This window comes from Amblyomma mixtum, chromosome 3, assembly GCF_055824585.1.
Source record: "Amblyomma mixtum isolate Tamu chromosome 3, ASM5582458v1, whole genome shotgun sequence".
Classification (NCBI taxonomy): Eukaryota; Metazoa; Arthropoda; class Arachnida; order Ixodida; family Ixodidae; genus Amblyomma; species Amblyomma mixtum.
This window is the reverse complement of record NC_143014.1, coordinates 334,059,488-334,085,139: the sequence shown is the minus strand read 5'-3', so window position 1 is coordinate 334,085,139 and position 25,652 is coordinate 334,059,488. Positions and strand designations below refer to the sequence as shown.

Genomic DNA, 25,652 nt, shown 5'->3' with positions numbered 1-25,652 from the left:
GGCGTTGAGTGGAGCGGCGTGATGTCCTAGGTTACGTCGGTCACAGACTGTAATACACGATAAGGACCTGTGCAGCGCGGCAGAAGTTTTTCACATAACCCCACACGACGGGATGGGAGCCACAGCAAGACGAGAGATCCGGCAGGGTAGTGCACACCACGGTGCAGACCATCGTAGCGGTGTTTTTGAATCTCTTGAGAGGCGGAGAGCTTGTGACCAGCAACCTGGCTGGCGGCGTCTGCTCGGGCGATAGCATCATGCGCATAGGTAGTGACAGGGCCGGCTGTGGGCAGCAAAGTGTCGAAGGGCAGTAAGGGGTCTCGTCCAAAGAGAAGGTAGAAGGGAGAGTAACCAGCGGTATCATGGCGCGAACAGTTACACGCGAAGGTGACAAAAGGCAAGCTGATGTTCCAGTTCCGGTGGTCGTCGGATACATACATGGCGAGCATGTCTGTCAGCTTTCGGTTGAGACGCTCCGCAAGGCCGTTCTTCTGAGGGTGAGAAGCCGTGGTAAACTTGTGATGAACGGAGCATGAACGAAGGATTTCGTCCACAACTCGAGACAGGAAGCAGCGGCCACGGTCGGCAAGGAGTTGACGGGGAGCGCCATGGTGTAATATGACGTCGTGCAGAAGGAAGTCAGCGACGTCGGTGGCGCAGCTGGTTGGAATGGCTCGAGTTATCGCGTACCGCGTGGCATAATTGATAATTGGTTTGGGACTTTGTATGCAGGATTCGTGTGCGGAAACGCGATCAGGGCTCACCATTGAAAAAAAAGAGCCTTATCATGAAACCTGTGCACACAGAGACTGCTTTACAGTTTCAGGGCAAAACTTTTAGGCGTGGTTTTTGGGATACTGAAGAGCTGAATTTACACTGACCTGGACACCTGATCACAGAAGTCCGGCTGCAGTTTGTGTCTCTAGCCATTTTTTTCCTGTCGGTGGCTCTTAAGTGCCCCAGTGAGCTGTAGTCGGGGTCTGCATAGAATGATGACAAATATGAGAGGAAACACTTCATCTGTTCATGTATTAGTGTGAAAGTTCGTTCGGGCAACAACCACCGGGAAGGCAGTAAGGGAGCCCGAAAAATGCGCTATGCTTTTACTTAGTGAAAAACAAGCTGGAACAATGATGCGAAGACACCATCAGCACAAAAAGCCTTTCTCACTTCACATAATAAAGGAAAGATAACTGACCCTAAAAGCTATGGTCTCAATGCAGTGGCAAATACAACTGAATAGCTTAATTCTTTACAAAGACAAAATTCCTTTCAAATGCATATGATTTCTTTCATCCCCTGGTTTTCAGGTAACTAGAGTTTTATGTACTGCGTCAGAAACGCGTTCGGACAGACGATAACGCGAAATAATCCCTTTTTGTACAAAGTATGCTCGAGGTTCCCTCATCGAAAGCGAGACTGAGGTAAAACACAATTTTGAGTTCAAACAGAACACAGCTGGGTGATTTAATAGCGAAGAAGCATCGGCAGGCCAAAATTGCAAGCGCCTGGATAGACAACGTGCTAAATTATCGAGGGCTGGTATTGTGGACAAGAAACGGGGACTATGGAAGTGTGTGGGTATTCTTGGCTACGACAACGAAAAACAGCCTGGAATGAGTACTTGACGTTAGTTCCGGGGCACTGCATTGAATGGAATATTGCAAAAATTCTTTTGTACGATTACTATGCGAAAGGAAGAGATGGGCACTGAATTTAATTAGAGCCGCGCTAATCCTGGTGTAGGGGCTCCTAAGGATGCCCCGTCAGTACAAGGCTCCAATCTCGGGGATAAGGGAACGGGGCTCTCGGCACTGCTGCGGATTCGAAACATTACCAAAGCATTCTCAGCTAACGAGCATTTCGTACCTCGCTTTTAGAGCCTAGTGGAGCGAAAAGAAATTTATGTGTTGCAGATATTTTCTCTTTCGAATTTTCTCTTTCGAAAGGTCTCTTTCCTAGAGACCTAAGAAACTTGTGCATTGCCCTATTCCTAAAACGTCGAAAGAAACTGTTCTTCACTTACCGGAGTCCTCGTCGTCTGAAACCATGTTGCCTTCCGCATAATTTATTGCTTTACGATTTCGTTTCGGGTAGCGGCGCTCAGTCGACGATGTGCTTGAGGTGTCTAACGTGTGGAGGAATGAAGGGTTCGATGGTTCAGTGCGATGGTCCAGGTTTCAGCGTCATCTCAGAAGCTGAACCAAAGAACATCAAGGATATATTGATATGCTTGGCTAAGGACAAAAATCTATGGAAACGCGAAGCATGGGCGTTGTTGGGATTGAATTATTTTCGCAACCGCCTAGTTCATACTGCAATTAAGCAGACAAGGAAAGGGGAATGAGGGGCTCGTTATAAATATGAGAGAAGCCAACAGCCACAGAAACCAAGGGGCACAGGGGATTTTTAATTTATTTATTTATTTTGTGGTGTTGATCAATTTATAATATTACTGAATATGTTATCGCTTAAAGCTAATTGATTAGAAAAGCAGAAGAAAAAACAACCACATTCCGCCGGTGGGATCAGAACCCACGACCTCCGAATTACGCGTCCGGTGCTCTACCACTGAGCTACGGCGACGGCTGTCAAACCTTCTGCTTTCGGGGGTATTTATGTTTACAAATAACCTAACCTTGGGAGTGTTCACCAGCGCCACCCACGTTCTTAAGCGGCGGACGTAGCACGTCCTAAGTTACCGCTGATGTGACGTAGAACGTCATCGAACGGCGAGGGTGGAAGCTGTGTGAGAACCCTCTTATGGGTTCGGATCCCACCGGCGGCATGTGGTTGTTTTTTCTTCTTTTTTTTTCTTCTGCTTTTCTAATCAATTAGCTTTAAGCGATAACATATTCAGTAATATTATAAATTGATCAACACCACAAAATAAATAAATAAATTAAAAATCCCCTGTGCCCCTTGGTTTCTATGGCTGTTGGCTTCTCTCATAGTTCATACTGCAGTAAGCATAGGTCGCAATGACGTAGAAAACACGCACGTGTACTCCAAATGACAGCAGCAATTATTACAAAGTTGCGCTGAGGAGTCCTTTTTATCATTTTATAAAATCTTTTCTAGCAAAATTATCACAGGATTCCAAACAATGGTGCGCACCAGTAATCTGCCTAGAATGCATGCTCAGAGCTTTCGCGCAATGGCACACGCTTATCAGAGCAAGACGTTCGCTGAATATCACAGCGTCGATGCGAAGCACTGCCCGCAGAAATTACTTACGCCTGGAGAAAGTATATTAGCAGATTCAAACCCGCCGTTTTTCATTGCGTGTAAGTCCTACTTCGACCATGTGCAATTGTGTTTGCAGTTTTAGCTGCGGTTGGTGTTCTTGCTAACATTAAGGGGCTCTACATCCCTGAATGAAGATATTTGCTTTAACTGTATACGGAGGGAAACTCTGTCGCCTATCTCTTTTTATTTAAATTCCATTTTTCTTGTTCCTCCACTTTCGTTCCTTTCACAGCACGACGTATTTATTGCGCAGAAATTTAGAGGTACAACAGAGTATTCCCTTTCTGCCACACGATTCAATCCCTTCACGGTGATAACGGTAAGGCCTCACAGACCGGCGTAAAGAAAACAAATTCGGCAGAGGCACTTATGGCTGCTTGCAGGTGAGAAGTCGAAAGACTCACCGCTCAGTTCATGAACGCAGTCGTTCACTGCCCATTGCACAGGATCATACACAACCAGCCACTATAACTACTTGCGGTGATCTGACGTGGCAGAGGGATCCGCATTGCTCCGAAGCCGGTAATATCCTACCTCTACATGGCTGTTAGAAGCCCCCAACGCGCCGCCGCTGTGCCCCTTCTGCTCCGCGCGCAGCGGCGTGATGTAACCCGATGCCACGCAGCTTGCGGTTAGCGCGACGCCGCGCTAACTTCGTTAACGCAGTCGCCGCAGTGCCACGGCCCGCGCCCCCCTCCCCACCAGCTGCGACATCAGGTTGCATTCGGATGCGCTGACCATCTGGACGAGGAGGCCACCTTTTACGGCTACCATCGAGTGTTATCACACACACCGACGGGATTCGTGCTCAATGGGGCAAGTAACACTACCGCCTTAAAACTTTGTCGTCGCAGTTTGCCTTTCGAAATGGCCAGCGGCCGCGATACTGGCTGTATTATGTCACGTGTGGCCAGGGTACGGTTTCCGTTGTTTATATTATAGCCCCCTTCTTAACGAACGTATCATATCAGTGAAGGTTTGAAGAAGCAGTATCGCGAGAAGCTCATGGGAAAATTGAGAGAGAGAGAGAGAAGACCTTTAATAAGAAAGCTGACAATTTAGCCAGCGTTTAAAAATCGCTGGCATGATACTCTACGTGGGGAAGGAAATTTGGGAGTAAAAAGCGGAAGGAGAGCGGCGCGGAAAAGGTAAAACAAAACAAAATTGGAGAGGATAAAATGCTGTTATTAAATGCGGACTAAAGTGCATCGGCGAGTAATGATGCCACACATGAAATGAAGTGCATAGTCCGACATACGACCTAACAAAGTTCACTGCTTGAAGAATGGTTGAGGCTAACATGCAAGGTTAGCCTCAACACACTAACAATATCACCCCGGCGCCGTGTAAAAATATGGGCGCAACAGGGCAGATGCTCCTCCTCCCCTGTCTTGCGCCATTCGTCGTTTCGGTTATTGGCTGGCACATATGCTCGTTGTTTGCCCTTTTTCAGTCTGCCGAAGCTCACTTTTTACACAGAGTAGCATCTTTGTTGCTAGAATGACGCAATCACTCGATAAACAATAAATTCAGTTTTTACTCAGAGTCATTTTGCAGCTGCCGTACATTAAATGCGATACGCACTGTCTGCTCGCAACGAACGTCCGAGAGTGGAGACAAGTCGAGATACGATGCGTCCTAGAAGCCTCTCTTTGTCCAGTGGAGAGGCTACTGGTCGAGACTGAATAAGCTGCAAGGATACTTGCGCTTTCGTGGATATATAATGATGGTTTAAAATTAGTTGTAGCATACGTGACACTGTTTAAGTGATGTCAGAAACCTATGTCAGCACCGTTTTTTTTGGAGCAGCAATTTTCGTGCCGCTGTTATAACAATCAACTAAAGCTTTTTCTGCTCTAAATTTTGTTTCAATTCCTCGTGACATTAAACCATCGCGATAAGGCTTTCTGCCGCTCAATGCACGCAATTTGGGGGATTTTCAAGAGATTGGGTAATATCAATTGCCGGCTTCTTTCTCTCGACCACGTGAAGCATTGCAAACGAAAGCGCAGTTACTAAGTTGCCGAAAGCCTTAAGCCCGGGAGTCACTTTCATCTTACGCCGATCAGGCCGTGTTCATTATTTCCCCAGATACAGTTTATGACACCGGCCGACGAATTAGGGGAGCAAAACTGGCGGCAGTGCAACATAGGCGAGTAACCCGTTTAGCCCCCTTCCTTTTATTAACCAGCCTTCACCCAGTCGGAGACGTAGAGCGTTAGTGGAGCAGGCTTGACCTCTTCTATAGTCTTTGACACAACAATGTAATACAATCACAGTATGACTCGCCGCGGTGGCTTATTGGTTACGGCGCTCGGCTGCTGATCCGAAAGACACTGGTTCGATCCCGGCCACGGCGGGCGAATTTCGATGAAGGCGAAATTCTAGAGGCCCGTGTACTGTGCGATGTCAGTGCACGTTAAAGAAACCTAGGTGGTCGAAATTTCCGGAGCCCTTCACAACGGCGTCCCTCATAGCTTTGGTACGTTAAACACCAATAAAGCAAACCAAACAACCACAATATGCGCAGAAATGCCCTGTAATGCCCTCGCCTTGGAGAACTTTAGATTTTTGCCGTCGCATCGGTTACGTAGCGGTAAAAAAAATTAAAAAAAATTTGAACACTAAGTAAAATTCCATGGGAAATATATGAAATGTGCTGCAAAAAACGCGTTCGCAAGCTTAAAGAAAATTATAAGAAGCCCAGGTAAAAGCCTGGCATGTCCTAAGAACTGTTAACGAACGCAGATCGTCAGGTGACGGTTTCTGTTCGCAAAACTAGGCTTGAGTGTTCTTTGGACTGAATATGTGAAAGCGTGTGAAATAGAAAATACGAAATAATGCCCGTTTGTACGATGTCCGCGCATGACATGCAAAAGGAAATGACGCTGCAGGCATTGATCGCATGCAGCCACAGACTGACAGGATTGTAAATCGAGTGCTCCGCCAGTCACAACAGGCTTTCGCTTTCTGACTCAACGCAGCCAACCCAACTGTGTTCATACTATGCAACATGCATCATTAGGCGGCTTCGGCTCCATGGCTCTCCAATCGTAGTGTATGGCGTACGGTCAAGAGCAATAGCCTCTGTGTTCCGCTTTCTGGCTTTTCATTCCATTCACGATTTTTTCATTATAATTGCGGATGGACTGTGGCCAAATGGTCCCATAAATAATGCGTTGCTGCGCTGTACGACGTAGAGTCGAAGACTCATTGTTGCCAAAGAATTAATGCCACAGAAGTCATGCATCAGGCCAAGGTGACCATTTTACTCATTGGAAACCTTTTATATACCCAGGGCACTGTGACTGGAACTCAGCCCCTACCATGTGAGGTGGATGCTAAAACAGACCTGAACTGCGGTACATAGGTTCTCTCTACGCCTCGGGGTACCTGTATATCAACGCCTACAATGACTGCCGTGGCCATTACCGCGAGGGATGCCGATGTCGCATATTGTGTTGGTCGTAGAATTACAGCCACGGATGATGCTTTAGGCTCGGGACTTCGTGCTTTTCCTGGCTGTCGCGCTTTGTACTTTTCTAAAGGTGATACACTGCGATTCCTTAAATGAATTACCGCTGTTAAACAGACCGCATAACTGCCTGATGCAATCAGATAACATCCGCTCTATTTTGCTAAAACATATTGTGATTACATATGTTGTGCTTTGCTGGCGCAAATTTGGAAAATGTCCAGTGATCTTTATAGTTCGGTTTGGGTTGGTTTGGTTTATGGGGTTTAACGTCCCAAAGCGACTAAGGCTATGAGAGACGCCGTAGTGGAGGGCTCCGGAAATTTTGACCACCTGGGGTTCTTTAACATGCACTGACATCGCACAGTACACGGCCCTCTAGAATTTCTCCTCCAAAGAAATTCTAGCCTCCGCGGCCGGGATCGAGCCCGCGTCTTTTGGGTCAGCAGCCGAGCACCATAGCCGCTGAGCCACCGCGGCTGCTCTTTATAGTTCATCGATACCCAGATGCCACTCAGTGAAGCAGTGTCTAGCAGAAATTTCTGTGAAGAATATTAACATGAATTCCTTGACATGCAATAACTGGCATAGCTGTTCTCCCAGCTTTTATTTAGACGACATCGACATTTGGACCTTACCCGAGGGTAGCTGTGAGACTGATGTAATAAGTGTTTTACCTAGAATGCCAGTGACATCTTGCACAGTGCAACGCCTAATAAATGTATACTTACCGACACAAAGTCGGCTGCCCAGGTCACCCTCCATGGACTCTGCATTACTGTGAACGCTAACAGCTACGGCGAAAAATATTGTCTCGTTAACGGCAACCTCAATGTAAGCTTGTAGTGACTGCAAGAAGCATCCCAAATTTCACCACAGGGCTCCGAATCTGGGCGCAGGGACGGTCCCCGTCAAACTGATTTCCGTGCAGGGGTTTTCGTGGCTCCTACTGTGTGGCACCTGGCAGGGTACTTAGGAGACTGGGCTTTGGCGTCAGCTAGAACAACGAAACATAGAACGAGGAGTGCGGCTAGTCCATTCGCCAATCTTCAGCCTTGTCACCTTCTGCTTTTTGCACGGAGAAATTATGCATCTTGTGCCTGTTAACGTACAGAATAATGGATGTAATCAACTATGACGTCCTTCAGGAACAACCTACAGTGAGGATACTTGGTCTAGATAAATAAGAAACGGTGAGATAACCAGTCGGCTTTTTTGGGCATAAAGTGTCCTCTGACTAACACTTCTTTCAGGTGCCCCTTGTCTAGCAAATCTTACTATGCACTGACGGACATTCATTGGCGTGTGCTTTCAGTCTCTAACTCGATGAAAATATTACGAAATCGCCCTCTCATTTAGCTTTCGCCAACTCATTCAGCGTTCCGACATGACCATGGAGACTGAAAATTCGCGCAAATGCCTTCCCTTCTTTTAACCATGAACTATACCAATGTTTAGAGATACTTTTTCGGGTTCGAAAGTACTGTCAAAACGCGCGCGATCTATTCCGATAGGCACCGATATGGCGCTTCAGCCGAAGTTTGCGCAACGACGTGATACGATCAATGCTTGAAAGCGGAGGCCACGACAGTTTCTTGATGGGCTTTGTAGCTGCCAAGTGCTTCTCTTTTGCACCGTGAATGTGTGCGTACCGCCGATTGTTTTGCACGTGTTGCGTTCCGGCCGCTTATGGTGGATGGTCAACGTGCGTGGTGATATACAATGTGCTGCCTATGTTGAAAGAACATTACAGTATTGTTTATCGGTACTTCACAGATTATCGATGGCAAGAAAGAAGACCCTGGAAGCAGTGCGGAACAACTGCCTGCGAATCTGTCTTTTTCGTCCAAAGACAACCTCTTCCTCTGTAGCAGTAACGGAAGCAGGACGTCTCCCGCTAGATGCCATCGCCTCCCGGGAAACCGTAGGGAAGGGCTCTGGAAATTTTGACCACCTGGGGTCCTTTAACGTGCACTGACATTGCACAGTACACGGGGCCCTAGAATTTCGCCTTCATCGACATTCAACTACCGCTGCCGGCATCGAACCCGCGTCTTTCGGGTGAGCAGCCGAGCACCATAACGACTGAGCCACCGCGGCGGCCCCAATCCAATTTTTAGAACTTCGAAAACGCAGTTACCCTCCTCGCTGTGACCCAACAAATTTTGGCTTTTTCGACGAGGTACGTCCACTGCAGAAGTTGCTTTTCGTGCTAGCTTCTCTAACTTTCATGTATTTTGGCTCCATGTAGCCAGAACTTTTACGCCACAAGTACCGAGGGTAACCGCGTTTTCGCAATTGTACAAACTGATTTAGATATTACTTACGGTGGGTTGCATGCCTCTCAATAATTAAGGAGCCTTAGGGTAATAGTTGAGAAACTAACTATTCAAAATTAGTCAACCAGCCTACTAGTCAGCACATCTTAGCTCTGTTGTGATGTATTACTCCACTAAAAATGTTATGCGACAAAAGATCAGTCTTCTAACTGAAAAAAACCTATTTTTAAATAATTTGTAATGTCTCAGGTGACACATCCTGTATAAAGTTTCAATAAATTCCAGCTCACTGGTATTCTAGGCAAAGAAAAGAAAAAGCAGATGAATCAGTCCGCAAAGGTGTACAGCAGCAGACGTATTAAAGGAATTGCTTCCCAAAATAAAATGCGTCCCAGTTGGCCAAAACATATGCCTATGAAGAAAAAAATCGCCTCTGGAGCTAGCCGTCATACCATTACCTCATATTAAATCTACACTGCCACCTAGTCTTCCTCGGCATCTGGAAACTGTTTATCATCGTCTAAATTTGAACGACACATTTACAAAGAGTTTTCGGTACCATTTTGGACAAGTTCACAGTCTGCACTGCGATAACTGCGGCTCAGTAGACACAGTGCAACATATACTGTTTGCCTGTCCAGCGAACGCCGACGAGCGTACGTAGTATGAATCGTGTATGGCGCCACTGACCCAATTGCCTCTAACAGCACTCTGTGTGTCAGCTCCATTAGCCTGCTTCACGCAGGAGAGAGGTGCAATCAAGTTTTGAATTGCTTATTCAGGGGACATTGGTCTACTCTACAAACTCTAATACTTCCGCAAATGTCATCGTTATCACATCCTCATGCATTGAACTGTCTTATCTCCTTAGTACGACATTGCACGTCACCATTTAATATCTTGTCGCATTACTCCTTGATGCACCTCAGCCCACATTGAGTGCCCATTTACTTTTATTGTCACTATTTTTCTTTTCAGTTCTTTTCCTTCTTTCCTCTATAATTTTGCGCACCTCTGTCATTCCATCTTTCCATTACCAGTTCCCTTCCACGCCCAGAGTAGCATGTCAGGAAATTTTTCATGCCGGATAAAATCTCTGCTTTTGAAGAAATCCTCTCTCTCACCCACACACTTGTTTGGACTACCAAACGAGGCACCCGTTGGCAGGAGGCCCAACATGGCAGGTGAGGTGAGTGTGCGTGTGTGGTGGCACTGTGAAACCTCGAAAATTTTGTTTTCGGAATGAAGGAACTTGCCCAGCACAAGCCTATACCTGCACTGAACGCCTTAAAGGCTATGGTAAAGAAATGATAAATCATCCCATATGTAAGCCTAAATCTGCATTTGTTTTAAATTAAAAAAAAGGTTACTTTTTGTCTATCCCTCGTATGCAGACACTTTTTTGTTGTGTCTTCTAACAGATCTTTTCCTTCTTATCTCTTAAGTATAGCTGGATGATTGTTCTTCCAGGACCGGTGACCTTTTCGTGCAGTGCTTCTCCGCGTTGCCACTTGTGAAGGGGGTAGGGCCTCTCAAGCTTCACTGTAAGCAGCTTTTATCTCTGCCTTCTGCATTATATCAGTATAGGAAATGAATATATGAAAGAAAAAAAGAAAGCAAGAAAAAAGGAAGAAAGGAAAGAAAGGAAGAAAGAAAGGAACGAAGAAAGAAAGAAATAAAGAAGGAAAGGAAGAAAGAATGGAAGAAAGAAAGAAGGAAAGAAGGAAAGAAAGAAAGAAGATAAGAAACAGAGAAAGAAAGAAAGCAAGAGAGAAAGAAAGAAAGCAAGCAAGAAGGAAAGAAGGAAAGAAAGAAAGAAGGAAAGAAAGAGAGGAAGAAAGAATGAAAGAAAGAAAGAAGGAAAGAAAGAAAGAAGGAAATAAGGAAAGAAAGAAAGGAAGAAATCACAAATTGCATTCTACGCAGGATGCGCGACCGTTGATTTTCAGCAAGCAAACTTTGTTCAAGGGGTCGCCGCGACTAGAGTCTTAAATTTTACGCAGGAAGACATGACAAATTACCCGCTAGTGGAACAACATCAATGGGCTCAGAATTCAGTTCAGAATTCTAAGCGTTCCGGCTTATAGACTTAAAAAATAACTTACTCTCATTGCTCAGGGATTTGTCGAGGCTCGTATTTGGCACACCAGACGCATTTTTTGGAGTTTCTTCAGGCTCTGTCTGGCTCGTGGCTGACTCGCCTGCGAACAGGATCGCGCGAAGTGAACGAAATCTCAGTTGGCTATCGAGGCTGTCGTTGAAAGGCCGCAGATTATTCTACATTCTGCTTTTTTTTCGCCAGGAACAGTGTAGGCTTCACATTTAAGAAATATTTAATTTGGGACCAAGAAAATACAATAAACCTTGGCGGAATCAGAAATCAGTACGCACGACTCGGTATGCATGGCTTCGTTTGTACCATTTAACATTCATAGGAAGTGTTTCTATTGATGGAATACCAAGCTAGCACTAGCAGAGAAGGACTTAAAAGCTGTAGTAATATATACACATAGGCTTTTTAGTTGTGCATTGTGCCAAACATATATGAATTATTTTATTTTGTCAGGAGCTTCATCTCCAATTCACCTTATTCATTTGCGCCGTGAAACTGCGTCTTGTGAAATTCATACGTTACTGAGAAATATCCGAAACAACCTAAGTGGCACGTATTCAGAAAGAAAAACGTTCTGCTGACTTACCAGACTTACGCTTCGTGGGTCCTTTTTGTGCCGATGTTTTAGGCCTCATAAAATCAGGTACGGGGATATCTATTCCTGGAAAACAGTGAAGTGAACAGTAAAACAATCTTCACAGCTAATTTATTGAAGCTGACATTGCTGTGAAAGCTTGTTTACTTCTAGCAGAACTAATTCTAAGAAAATTGTTTTTTATGCGCACAAGTTGCGTGTGTAAGTTTCCCCAGCAGGCTGTGGCAGACACCCGATTTATTTGTGTGACAACGCTACTAGCTGGTGAGAAACGCTAAGCGGCGACTTGAGCCCACGGAGGTGAACCATTTGGTCGCGATACCAATGCCACCGTAGCGGAGGGCGGCGGGTGAGCAGTCTAATATTCGACGGCGAAATGTAGTAGCTGCTGTACTAGAGCTGCTGTTACTCGACCAGCATATCGCTTATGGATTCCCAACAGAAGTTTACCTTAGCTTGCGAGAGTGACAGTGATCACCGTTTTGGTAGTAAAAAATTGTATGGCATGGTATAGCATGGTGTGGTACGGCATGGTGCCACGTGCTATAGTAGGTATGGTATGGGTGACATGGTATGCTATGGTACCATTTGATGTGGTATGGGAGGGGTGACGCGGTGTGGTATCAGTGTGATATGATGTGACATGGTATGGTGTGGTATTGTAGGATATGTAAATGAAACCGCCGCGGTCAAAATTTATTTCTGCTTCCTTGGGCTTAGCAGCTGAACGCCGCATAGCCAATGAACCACCACGTCAGAAGGGTAGCACAAAATATTTCCAGAACGTGTAACAACAGACCTCAACAACTACAACCGTTTAGTTGTGTTATGCAGTAGTTACTAAACACAAAACTCGTCAGGAAAAATTCGGTGGCAGCAGCGAATAGGCACAGAAGCAGCTGTCTCGAGTAATTGAGCTAGACTTCCTCCGAACTGATCGCATTATTTTCGCCGGCCGTCCGTAAACTTGCAGGCATTAGAAAACTGAGGCCTACCGGAGAACACTTCGTCGCGGCCTGTATTTCTTTTTGGATTACTGGTAATCTGTACTTTTGTGTACAAGTTTAGTGCTCGGTTAGCCACGTCGCCAGCATAGCCAAATGAATAAGGCATGGACACGGCAGCTGAAAAACGCGTGCGGCGAAAGCATCCACAAAGCATTTTGCACACCGCAAACAATGAGTCTCTACGGAGGAACAAACTATGGGATATCGGTTCAGTTACGTGGGAGGGTCAGTGCCACCTCTTCTATCCTTCTACCTAAATAACCTCCTAGTGGCCAGAGCTGCTCTCGTCACGGCGGCGATGAAACAGCGTGTCCTCTTCCAGTGGCGTGCAAAGAGCTGCCACGTGATTATCGCGGCACAGTGCCTCGTTATGCTCTTACCCCGCCTTAAGTGACAACCGCTTTTCCGCTTGAATCCCTTGGACTTTTTGTGCAAGTTATTCTGTGCATTTGCACGCCCACTGCGGCACGGAACTCTTCGTGCGCACGCGTCAGCTGCGACGCCAATGACGGCGAACACCAAATAGTGGAAGGCTGTACTTGGCCACGTGCATGTGAATATAGTTAAGGGCTACTTATTAGCTTTGACATGGGTTCTTTGTTCGTTTCACCAACCTGAGATGCTGCTGGTGCAACCCCTCTACTGCAGTTTCGCAGCTAAATGGAAAGTTAGTCAAAAAACAATGACTAAAACAATGACCCTTCGCTGGCGACTTACCTCTTTGGAACATACTAAAAACTATAGCCTCGGCCGCCGCGGTGGCTCAGTGGTTGTGGCGCTCGGCTGGTGACCCGAAAGATGTGGGTTCGATACCAGCCGTGGCGGTGGAATTTCGATGGAGGCAAAATTCTAGAGGCCCGCGTACTTGCAATGTCAGCGCATGTTAAAGAACCCCAGGTGGTCGAAATTTCCGGAGCCCTTCACTACGGCTTCGCTCATAGCCTGAGTCGCTTTGGGGCCTCAAACCCCAAAACCAGCTCAGAAACATAATTTCACCTCATAGGCGGTGTCATGATTTTTTTTGCCGTGTTGTTAGTAATGGGTACTACAGGCTCAGAAGGCCTGTTTATTTCTCAGCGCCAGCTGTTTGTTCGAACAATGCTATTCGAGTTGCGGTGCACGCTCTTTAGCTTGTGCATTGACTTCTGTTGTCTATGCACTGGGATTCTGGTCAAGTACGAGATCTGTCAGAGCTGCTTGTCTGAACGCTAACTTCCTGCAAGGTTTCGAGTACGTTGTAGCTCTACGAGAATGCTACATTCCTAGACACCGTAATGCAGGAAGAAAAGCTTCGTTGGACGGGCACTTGAAATCACTCACCGACTGCGCGCAACACCTCATACTTCTCCCTTATGTTCGCATAGCGTCGCTTCGAGATGTCGGGCATCTTGGACCACTCGTCGTCCGTGAAGTAGGCGCGGACGTCATATTGCTGATCGTCGGTGGTCATGTTCACAAGCGAAAGCAAAAAGTGCACGAATGGCACCGAACAGAACCGCCCGCAGCCTACGCTACTGCCACGAGCACTTCATCTTCCTCAGCGATGATGCTGTTCGGGCCTGCAAGTTGTCAACCGTCCGAAGCGAACGATACCATCACACGAGAACTTCGCCGCCGCGATGGCGCAGTGGTTAAGGTCCTCGGCTGCTGACCCGAAAGACGCGGGTTCGATCCCGGCCGCGGCGGTCGCAATTCGGTGGAGGCGAAATGCTAGAGGCCCGTGTACTGTGCGATGCCAGTGCACTTTTAAAAAACAAAGAATATACACGCCGGGTAATATATACGTTTTTCTGTTACAGAGCTCGCTCTCTCTTTTTTAAAAGCCCTAGGTGGCCGAAATTATCCGGTTCCCTACGCTGCGGCGTCGCTCATAGCCTGAGTCGCTTTGGGACTTTAAACACGACAAAACCTAAACCAAACACGACAACTTCTTCTTTCGTATTAATCTGGGAACTTATTTATCACCCAAAAACTGGGGACTGAGAGGCGGCGCTGTCCCGCTCACATCCGGAAGACCAGCGTTGGCTGGTGAACCGGGAAGAGCGGTGGGCGCCTGGAATGAGGGCCCACCCAAACAACCACGATTTATTCTCTTCATAAATATATTAATGGATAAAGCATTTCTTGGCTATGTAGGCGGTTTCGTGTCAGCAAGATTTGACCGCAGCACTTGCGTCGTTGGAGGAATAGTTAGGAGCAAAAGAGTGATTGTATGTGATCGTTTGATAGAGTGTGGTAAAATGTTGCTGCTCGTGAAATTTGGTTGCTGTGGTGTAATTAGTTAAGTAACTAGAGGCGAAAAAGACGATTACACGTCGAAATAGTCCCGGACGGCGATATAGTGGGCGGACGTCAAAACAGCCATGAAACTGGAAATTGTGGGAAAATACGGTACCAAGCTGGATAAAGGCTTCAAATATATTAAAAAGCTTCCGAGTTGAATGACATTCGATTGGAAGGCACTTGAAACGCCCGTGCAGCAGAGGTATTACTGGTATCGGATTGTTAGGCTTTTTTTAGATCACATTTATTCAGATGTTCAAATAAAACTGAAATTTAACTGGGTTGTAGCTATGTTTGCGATCAGATTGTATTTTCTAAGTATTTACGCGAGAACAAATTAATATTTGAAAGGTACTGCAATATTCATTGCCACTGCCATCGTTTATAAATAACACTTTTTTGGTCATTTGACAGCGCGTACGGAAAGTGCCATTCGTTCAAGGCAGGAGCACTTCGTGAAGTTGTCACTAAACTTGCCTGTGTTCTGGACGTGACATCGGTTCGCTGTAGTTGGGCGACCCAAGGTCAACGCGCAGGCCGACGCTCTAAAGTGCCAACTCCAAGGGCCCTTCCTGGGCGTACGCGCCCAGGCGTCGCTGCTCTTGGCGTACGCCGGAACCGGTCTGCGCATGCGCACTGCAGGAGACGCCAGCGAGCCCCGGCAAGGCGCCGATATCTGTCCGTGCTAGATATCTGCTCCAGCGGACGGGCGCTCGCGTAGGCGTCGGAAGTCGGGTCTGGTTTACAACAATTGGAGGACAGGGGGACTCTCGGTGAACCTTTTTTTCATATCTTGAACCTCTTTCGGGTTCCCCCAACTTTTCTTCGGGGTTTAATTTGTCGTTTCAGTGCCCCCCACCAGTTTTATTCACGGCTTGAAATTCTTTTCTTCGACTCGAGAGAGGGAGGCAGCCAGCACCAGCGACATGGAGATGCATGCCCCTTTTCGACGCCCGTTCCGGCGTACGACAAGAACGCCGACGCTGGGGGCGCACGCCCAGGAAGCGCCCTTGGAGTTGGCACTCAACTGTGCGGCCAGATGGCCATCTGATAAAATCCTTTCGCGATTGCTTACAGGCGGTGGACGAGATGGTGAGAGATGCAGCCAGTCGGCAAGAGAAATGGAAAGCCGAGGAAAGCGTTTGACGAATAAGGGCCATCGTACGATCGTTTTGTGTGCTGATCCGCAAGCATGCGGACGTAGAGCGCACAGGCCATTTAGAATAATAGAGGGCCCCAGGGGTTGGGGGCTCCAAAGAAATAGCGAGCCCCAATGATACGGACGCGTACACGACAGAATAGGGGTCTCCTCCACGCAGCGGCCCTGGGCTTGGGTTCGTTTACTGCGACACCATTGCGGTACAGAAAAGAAAGGCTAAAAACAAAAGTAAACAAACGAAAATGTTTTCATTTCACACATCTGGTTACTTTTCTACAGCACTAAATTCGCATACAGTAATAGAAACAAAGGCTAGAAAGAAGAAATGCTTTGTACATTTCTTTTTATTGATGATGATGATGACGACGACGACGATAGTGTCTCCTTCCCTTTGAAACGGGCGGGTGACTAAAAAGAGTGCTTTGGCCGGTGACAGAGAAAAAGGGGAAAAGAAAAAAACTAAAACCATATTCAGAGTGAAGCGGCACACGCACACAATTACGAAACTATTACCACGTGCAGCGTGTTCTTGGGCGGAGCCCGCAATGGCAACTCTCGGAAAGGCAATTATTTTCAGATTTCTTCACGTCCGTAATCTGTGCATAGGAACGTGCACGTCCGTGCTTAGTAACTTTGTAATCTAGCTCGAAGTGCACGGGCGCGCGCTGACCACGTACAGCGTGTTCTGGGAAATAGCTCGGAGCGGAGTACTGCATGGTGAGCATTGCTGCCGTTCATTTCTAGCCTAGACATTTGAATAAAATCGCCAGTCTTTGACACACTGTACTAGCCAGCACGATCGAACTTCGGGACAGTGGTGAGAAGAAGCACTGGCATTGTGTCAGCCGAGCAGACGAGCGCTCACCGTCTGTTGACACACCTGCCCTGCGGTGTGTTTCCAGCTAGCGCTGCACTTAATCCCCATTATCTCCTTACAGTGTTTCCCCCGACAGCTTCTGTTAGTTAACCAACTGAATTGGTTTGCTGAGCAACGCAGGTCTTTGAAAGACGCAGCGGCTCAGGTTGCAATATACCAATAGCCAGCAAACTACGTGCTGGATGCAGTAAAGCCTGCTCGCAATTGTTTCCTCATGCTTTATAGTATCCTTTGCCCGCTATTGCCATGCGATGACAAAATCGAAGACCAAAGAACGCTGCAGCTCGGGCAATTGCCGGCCGCGAATATTTCCTTGCAAACAAGCTGCGCGGTCACGCACGGCCTCATGAAAGAGTTTCTGAGACATGACACAATGAAAAGAGGTAAACGTACTTACGTGATCTCAGAACCAGGGCAAAAGGACAACGGGCAAGAATGAAGGAGGACAGAAGCCCTTCTGTCCGTGTCGTCCTCCTCCATTCTTGCCCGCTGTCCTCTTGCGCTGGTTCTTCTAAGATCATGACTCACCAACTAGCCCGACAAAAAGTGGCACTTACGTCGCTTTTCACACACGTTACAATGGGTCCTAAACATACCAACGTCACCGTGCAAGAGCGACGCAATTTAGCGGACTTCTGTATGTGAATAAAATATAAATATGTCGCTCCTATTAAAAAATAGTCCCATGCTAGTATTAAATGCAAAGAACACATCCTTATGTGCTCCTAAATTCCACACACGTTACAATATGCTGCGCTATCAACAACTGAGCGTAGAGAGAGAAAGGAATTTTAATGAGGGAAAGGTGGAGAGGAACTGAGCGTAATTCTTTGCCGCGAGTGAGCCAGCCGGTGCCCCGTGCACATTGAACGGCTTCAGGTAGTAATTACGGACGCAGCTAAATCTGTGTTGGTTTTTCCTTGCGTTCTTTTAAGTCTACCGCGCTGTTGCTTAGGCGAGTGAGCGTAACTTATTCCCCGCTACCAATCTTTTGTAGTCTGGAAGCGTCGATCCAGACCCAGACAGCCTCATACGGCTTCCTATTGCGTTATTTATATGCGAGAAACCTATCGAAACTGATTTAGTTTTCCTTTTTATGCTACTGCGCGGATCCCACGGTGACGCAACTGGTCAGTACATGGTGTTTCTGCAGTGCTCGGGCAAAATGCAGCCGCGCCATTATGCTGCTAGCCACGGCAGCTACGGTAGGCCCGGCCCGGGAGGACCCTGTTTTGCCTACCGTTCGAAAGTCGCTGCTGACATCAGCGCCACCGCGTCTTCGTGACGTCGCGGCTTGACGGATCTGTATAGCATGTATTCACGTGACGTCACATCCTGCGGCGGAAGCCGACGCGTGCCGTTTTGTGGTGCAGGCTAGCAGACCTCCGAGTGCAGTAGGCAGCACCTCCAAGCAACGCTAACCGTGTCGACGGCTTTGGCTGCCTCTCGTGGATGTATAAGTTATTTCAACTGGCCGTGTGTACCCTCTTTGTACTTCAGCGAGTACTGGAGCGGCCGTTTTTTCTTGTTTTAGCTGTCGCGCATGCACGTTAAGCGCGCTTTCTTTATACTCGGCGCATTGTAATCGCGCCTGCCGTCATGCGACGTTCGACACTTTGTGCGCGTTTCAATTACTTCTGACAACAACTGACTTGCCCTGTGTGCGTCCATGATGGCGGCGTCAACTACAAAACGGAGTGGGAAGCACGACTACGCGTTTCCCTGGGCGGCGATGATCGCCGTCGCTACGATGCGAAGTTAGCAAGGTGCGGGTGCGACACAATGCAGTTGACTGCGGCTGAGTTTGTAAAAGGACCATCACACTGGCCCGACCTTGAATTTTTTCGGACATATACTACTTTCTTGTCACAAGAGCCAGCAGTTATTTTACAAGGGAACAAATCAAAAACAGGAAGGCACTTGAAGCTTATAACTTTGTTGTAAGTGGATGGGTGAAAGTTTGGTGTGGTTTATTGGGGTTTAACTTCCCAAAGCGAGTCGGGCTATGAGGGACGCCGTAGTGAAGGAATCCGGAAATTTCGACCACCTGGGGTTGTTTAACGTGCACTGACATCGCACAGTACACGGGCCTCTAGAATTTCGCCTCCATCGAAATTCAGCCGCCGCGGCCGGGATCGAACCCGCGTCTTTCGGGCCAGCAGCCGAGCGCCGTAACCACTGAGCCACCGCGGCGGGATGGGTGAAAGAGCCCTTCGTTAAACACATTGGAAATAATGATGTGATAATTTTGACTGACGTCAATCATACTCAAAATCTGTCTGTAGCGCCTATTACACCATGGCTGCTGATGAACGTTGATGGCAGTGCCGTATACATTCATTGCATATGTATGGTTGGGCTCGGTGAGGCGAACAAGTTTTTTTTGCTTGTTTTTTTGTTTATGTACTTAGGTTTTTCAGATATTACGATCCAAGTTTGGCTCGAGAAAGAATAATTAACTGCGTGAAAAAAAAATTGTTTTGCTTGCGCAATGTTCCTTTGATTTCTAGTTGGTGCATATTATACAAGCGTTAACAAGACAAAAACTACAGAATGAATGTTCAGTGTGCACATATTTATCGAGATTTGACAAATTTACACATTTAGGCATTCGCGCATGAACAAAACCATGACATAAAACAACAGTTTAAATACCACAATACAAGCAAACGCGCTACAGTACATGTATGCAGTCACCAATAATGCACGCAAGCAGGAGACATTTCGGACATTTGCTGCTCTTTCTAAGTGGTGGTTAGGCTCGCGCCGCTGTTCTGCTCACGAACTCCCTGATGACGTCGTCTAAACTTAGGAGCGCCGTTCTTTCTTTGGGTACATGCGAAATCAAAAGATGTGATAACCTCTTTTCAGTCGATCGGTTGCGCAAATACGTTTTTATTCTGCGCAGAGCACTAAAAGAGCGTTCCCCAGAAGCGACAGACGCTGGTATGGAAAAGAGAAGCTGAACATACCTCACGACCTGATCCATCAACTCGCGCATGTTTTGCGATTTCCTTTGTAGGATCTCCAAAATGCCCAGAGTTCTAGTAGAATCAGCACCGTTTAGAAGAGTTGGTAATAATATAAACTGCCCCAAGAGTCTGCACAAGTCAAAATCAACTGCATGCACTCCCAAAGCTGCCTCTAATGATCTGCTGTATACCGACTACCTCCTGCGGCGCTGGTTAAGATGTTTTTTAGTTTTACGAGCTGTTCCATGCTCGGCTGCTCAAAACGCTGTTTTGTTTCACTTCTAATTCGGTCGGCAGCAGCGAAATACTCCTTGCGCAGCGCGGCCTTAACGTCAAGTGCAACTGGCAGCAGGTTTTGCCGCCCTTGACATACGAGGTTCCTTCAAGCTTAGGCGCGCTGCTGCAGCGCTCGTGTGCTGCCACAGCTTCTCAAACGCAGTTTCAGAGCGCAACTGGGAGATTGCTTCGCAGAGAGCCTCTTCTACCTTTTTTTGCTCCTGCGGCTCAATATGTTAAGCTCTGGAGAGCCCTTGCTAGTTCTTCACAAGGCCCAAAGAAGGCTACGGAAATGTGGATACCTAAGAAGGTTTCAAATCTCTGCGAAAACCGATCGTGACCTCTAAAAATAGCCTTGCTGCTTTCGGTCAATGTGCCTGGTTTCTGCAGGAGCTCCTTGAGTGTCTCTTGCACTCTGGCGTAATTCTCAACGAATCTCTGCATCGACTTGACTCTAAAAATCCATCGCGTTGGGCAAAGCGGTAGTAAGTTATTTGGCCTCGATCCACTCTCAACAGCTGAATCGCCTCCTGTAGAAAGTATTATGTTAGCATAAACACTTTTGCGCTTCTTGGAGTCGAGGACTGCGTTGGAAACGTCCTTAGCAGTGCTAACAGCGTCTCCAATTAGGTCGCAACCCCTGCTAGCCTCTTGCAGCAACAGAGCTAAACAGTGATTACTGCAATGGAAATATAAGGACCGTGGCTCGCAGTCACTTGATCTTTTTTGCACACCCGAAAAACGACCGGGCATAATCGCCGCCCCGTCAAAGCAGAGGCCACGTACACAGCGAAAGTCTAGGCCGAGGCGCCAAATCACGTCCTTGATGGCCGAGTATCTACTGTCAGGCGCGTTATACAGGCCGAGATACTCTTCCCGAATTTCGAGATTATCTCTCTGCACCCACCGCACGCAAAAGGTGAACTGCTCGTCACCATTTACACCAGTTGTTCCATCAGCAATGATACTAAAAATTGGACTAGACTTGACGTCCTCTACAATTTCTCGTTGCACATTATTGGCTATAATCTCTATAAGCTCATTCTGCATATCACCGCTCACCCATTTATTTCTCTTAGTCATCCACGTCTTAAGGACTGGGACATCCTCCGATCTCACGTCGAGGAAATCGAGCAAACTTCCATCACATTTACCTCGTCCTCGAAGAGCTTTACCTGTGCAGCAGAGGTGGCACACAGAGCTAACTATGACACGAAGTGCTGCCCTGGCCTCCTCCCGCTGTTTGTTGTAATGCTACGAAAGGAGACGCAAAACAGGAATGCCTGCCTGGCATGACAAGTTTCGGTTCACGGAGGCCAAGTGAAGTTTTCTCTTTTCCTGTGACTGGAACTTCTCGATAGCTTTTTTTCCAATTTGTTAAAACCAGCCTTAACAAAAGCTGGTTCTATACTTCCAGCATTCTCCCCTCTTTCATCGAAGTGTCGACAGCACTACTCACACAAGACTACGTGACTCTTGCTTTCATAAAAGAGCCAAAGAAATCGGACAAAGCTATCACGTTGGCACGATCCACCGCTCGGTTTCTGGGGAACCTGTTGGTTTGGGCTGGAAACGATTGACATTCGCACAGCGCTGACTCGTCCGGCCTCGATCTGTTTCTTGAATTCGTGAAGGCAATTGGCGAATTCACATTGCTTGTTTCTTCAAAGCTGGTTCCTCTTGCTGTTTGACGCGAAGGCCCCGGTGTTGGAGCTTCTACAAATGAAATCAAAGACGTATGGTCACATTTTGCTTTTCACAACGCGCTCGTTCTCCTATTTTCAGTGTATGGTTTTTAAAACAAGCGAGATCAAGTTTCCACCACATTTTCCCGAATAAATATATAACAAGGCATTTTTATTAGCAAAGCAGATTAGCGACTTTTTTTTGGTTGGAAACCCTGAAAATACTTGCCCGCGAAGTAGTCTGCAGATGGTGGGGACAGCTCGGAATGATGGCTACAGTCATCGCCGAATGGTTGAACATCGGCGGCGTTCGTGCTGTCGGGACGGGCTGGACTAATTTCTGCAGCGGTAGTGCCATCTGGTAGCGACCGGGAAAAGCTAAGAAGCAAAAAGTGTGATTGAACGGATGCACTGACACAAATGTAAGTCGGGATGAAATACTAAGATATCGTACCTCGAGATTCTCCTCTTCTTAGGCATGTGCGCTTTGTAGCCGGTTTTAGGAAACTGTTTATCTTTTTTGGAAGCCAGAAATTACGCGTAAGGATGGAATCAATTAAAAATGCAGTCAGTTTTCAATCGCTGCTCACGTAACTGCGATGTGATGAGGCGGACGTCCGGTAAGCTAAACGAGAACACCATGGGTTACAGAAAACTCATAGTGCAGCAGCGCCGACTGCCAGGAAAAGCAAAAAAAAAGAACGAACCTCATCGCGTACACAAATACGTACCTAAATATACAGTCCGACAACTGGCTGCAACTTTTTTAATTATGAAGCGTTATATGCTTTAGGCCTGCGTCGGGGACAGAGAAAAGGCTGGTAATTTTTTTTTTCAACTTCAAGCATAGAAGCAAAAGTCCTCAAAACAAATGAAAATAGACCTCGAGCTGCTACCATGCAGCAACGCTCTTTTATGACAACTTGATAGCGTAAAGTCGTAATGTGCCGATTCGACATAGAATCTCAGAACAGGCTGTCGCGACTCAACAAGTCGCGACAGTACGATGCGCGGGATAAACGCGTCTTGCATCATACTGCCACAGATATGCTGCACCGACAGCTGCACCACATTATATAATTTAACCTGTAGATCTAACCAATTTTCTATTTCAAAAGGAGCAAGACTAAGCCGGCATACGCCACTATAATAATAATGTGAGCGTAGATAGAGCGGTATACATACCTGAATAAGCCCCCCAAAAAGCTGGAACTGTCCACGAAGGTTGACAAACGGCGCCGGCCTTTCCTGATCGCGGTGCAAGCTTCCGCCAAACTCCCTAAAGGTAAATTCCCAAGGCCCTTCCCAAGCGCTATAAGGGAACGGGCGAACGTAACTCCGGCGCCGACGGAGGCGCCTCTCGCGGCGAGCAGCGCACCGGAGACAGGATGCGCTCGCCGTCGCACGCATTGGCAGTCAGCTTCGCATGCAGTCCGATCGCCGCGGCTGGGCTGCGTACTCTTTGTGCGAAGAATGCCGGGACCAAATACGAATTGTTGCGTGGTCGGCTGCAACAGCACGCATGTAAATTCACCAGGGACCCGCTTTTACAGTCTCCCAAGCAAGCTATACGAACTGCGCCGATGTAATCGCTGGATCGCGCTTGTTCGCCGGCAAAAGTAAGTTGCATCCTGCAGTTATATTCGTTGCTAACTTCAGAGTGAAGCCTAATAAAATAATCGCTATACGCAGCAACAATGGAACACATTGGATGCCAGCACGTCACACGAGAATATGTCGTAAACACTTCGTCGGCAACGTGAAAGCGAATGAGGAGGGCCACCCATCTTACTACCCTTCCATATTTCTGGCTGCGTACAAGTCTTCAACGGGTGCTCTCTCTGACGATCGCTATGCCAGGTAAGTGTTGATGCGTTGTTTGCTGGATGTGTTTTATTGGTGGAAAAACAATACCTGCATTTTGTTGATTCTATGCGTGCGGCAATACGTACGCTGTGTATTGCTGCAGAGGTTTTATTATGAAGGAAGATAAAGCAAAATAGATGGAAATTTCGGTACACGCGCGGAAAAAAAGCACGATAGCGTTAAAGAGACGCAAGCTTGAAGCTGGTGCATATGATTTTGATACTCTTTAAGTTTGAGTTGTCTGCACTTGCCTTTAAACTTATTTCACGCTCGACTAGGAAGCGGAAGAGGTGGGAGCGCCAGAAGGAGCACGAAAAGCTTGCCGACACTGGGGAACGTACAGAGCCACCAGAAGCAGACATGCATGCAGAGGCCTTACATGATAACAGCCAGCCCGACACTGAACAGGCAGGAGATTGTGGCACCACGGCAACAGAACAGGAAGTTGGTCTTCGCCGTGTTGATGTATGTAGAATCTTTTGTTGGCGATGGATGTTAAATGTGAACGTTTAAGTGAGTTATGTGCACTTTTGCATTTCAGGTGTCAACAATGACCGAAGAAACAGGCGTTTGCTAAAGCACAAACTTCACTTTTATTTTTGAAGTGAGCCATGGAAATGCATCTTCATACATCAGCCACGGGGAAGTGTGCACCACAGATCTTGGCAGCAGTTGTCATCCAGATTAATGCAAAAAGAGCAATCGGCCAGTGTGCAAGCAGCCTTTTTTTTGCAGGGTACAGTGCGCTTTGCAATGATGAGGCTGCATTTTATGACTTGACAGCAGTTACGTACATTTCAAATTTTTGCCTTGTTGTTCAGCTTACTGCCAGCAGTGCCTAGAAAGATGACTGAATTGTCAATTGAAGATAAGCTTCTTCTATTTTTAATTAAGCTGAAGCACGCACTGCCATTTTCAGTGCTTGGTGTCTTGTTCGGCGTGCACAGGAGAACTGCAGCTCGCATCTTTAAAGGGCTTCTTGTGGATATTTTTGCAGCAAGCAAAGACTGGCTTTACTGGCCATCACGTAAAGCTATCTTCAGCACGTTGCCACCAAGCTTCAGGCAGCGCTACCCCAACTGCAGGGTTATTATAGACTGCACGTAATTGGAAACTGAAGTGCCAGCGGGAGTTGAAAAGCAGAACCTTAGGTATTCCCGCTACAAAGGGAGGCATACGGTAAAATACCTTATTGGCATTGCCCTTAATTGTATTGTGACTTTCTTGTCAAAGGGTTTTGGAGGTCGAACAACGGATGCCACAATTACCATTGAATCTAGGTTCATAAATTTGCTCGAGCCAGGAGACATAGTCCTGGGAGATAAGGGCTTTCCTGGAATTCAGACAGGAGTTGGTGTTCAGAATACTACCCTCGTCATGCCTCCTTTTGCTACCAGTCCCCAATTCACTGAATTAGAAGTGAATGTAACCTATTTAACTGCTTCTATGAGGATTCGTGTAGAAAGGGGTATTCAGTGGCTGAAAATATTTACCATCATTTCACATAAGATCTCACAGGAGTTGGCATCATATGCAGATGAAATCCTTCATGTGCTAGCAGTCATCAGCAATATGAAGAGTTCAATATTTTCAAAGGGATGAAGGACAATCTCAGTAATCCCGGGGACGAATTGCAAAGGATGATTGATGACATGGACAGGCAAAGCAGAATGGTTGGTCTGAAAATCAGTAGGCAAGATAGCATGGTCCATAAGAGTGACAGAGTGGATTCCAAGGGAAGGCAAGTATAGCAGTGGGCAGATGACATTAGGAAGATTTCAGAGATCAAATTGACGAAGCTGGCATAGGACTGGGT

General features: G+C 47.0%; 1 pseudogene; it reads left to right on the top strand.

Annotated features, from left to right (window-relative positions):
• Positions 1-25,438, top strand: part of LOC149356009 (uncharacterized) — a 95,813-nt pseudogene extending 70,375 nt beyond the window's left edge.
• Positions 25,439-25,652: the final 214 nt, after the last annotated feature.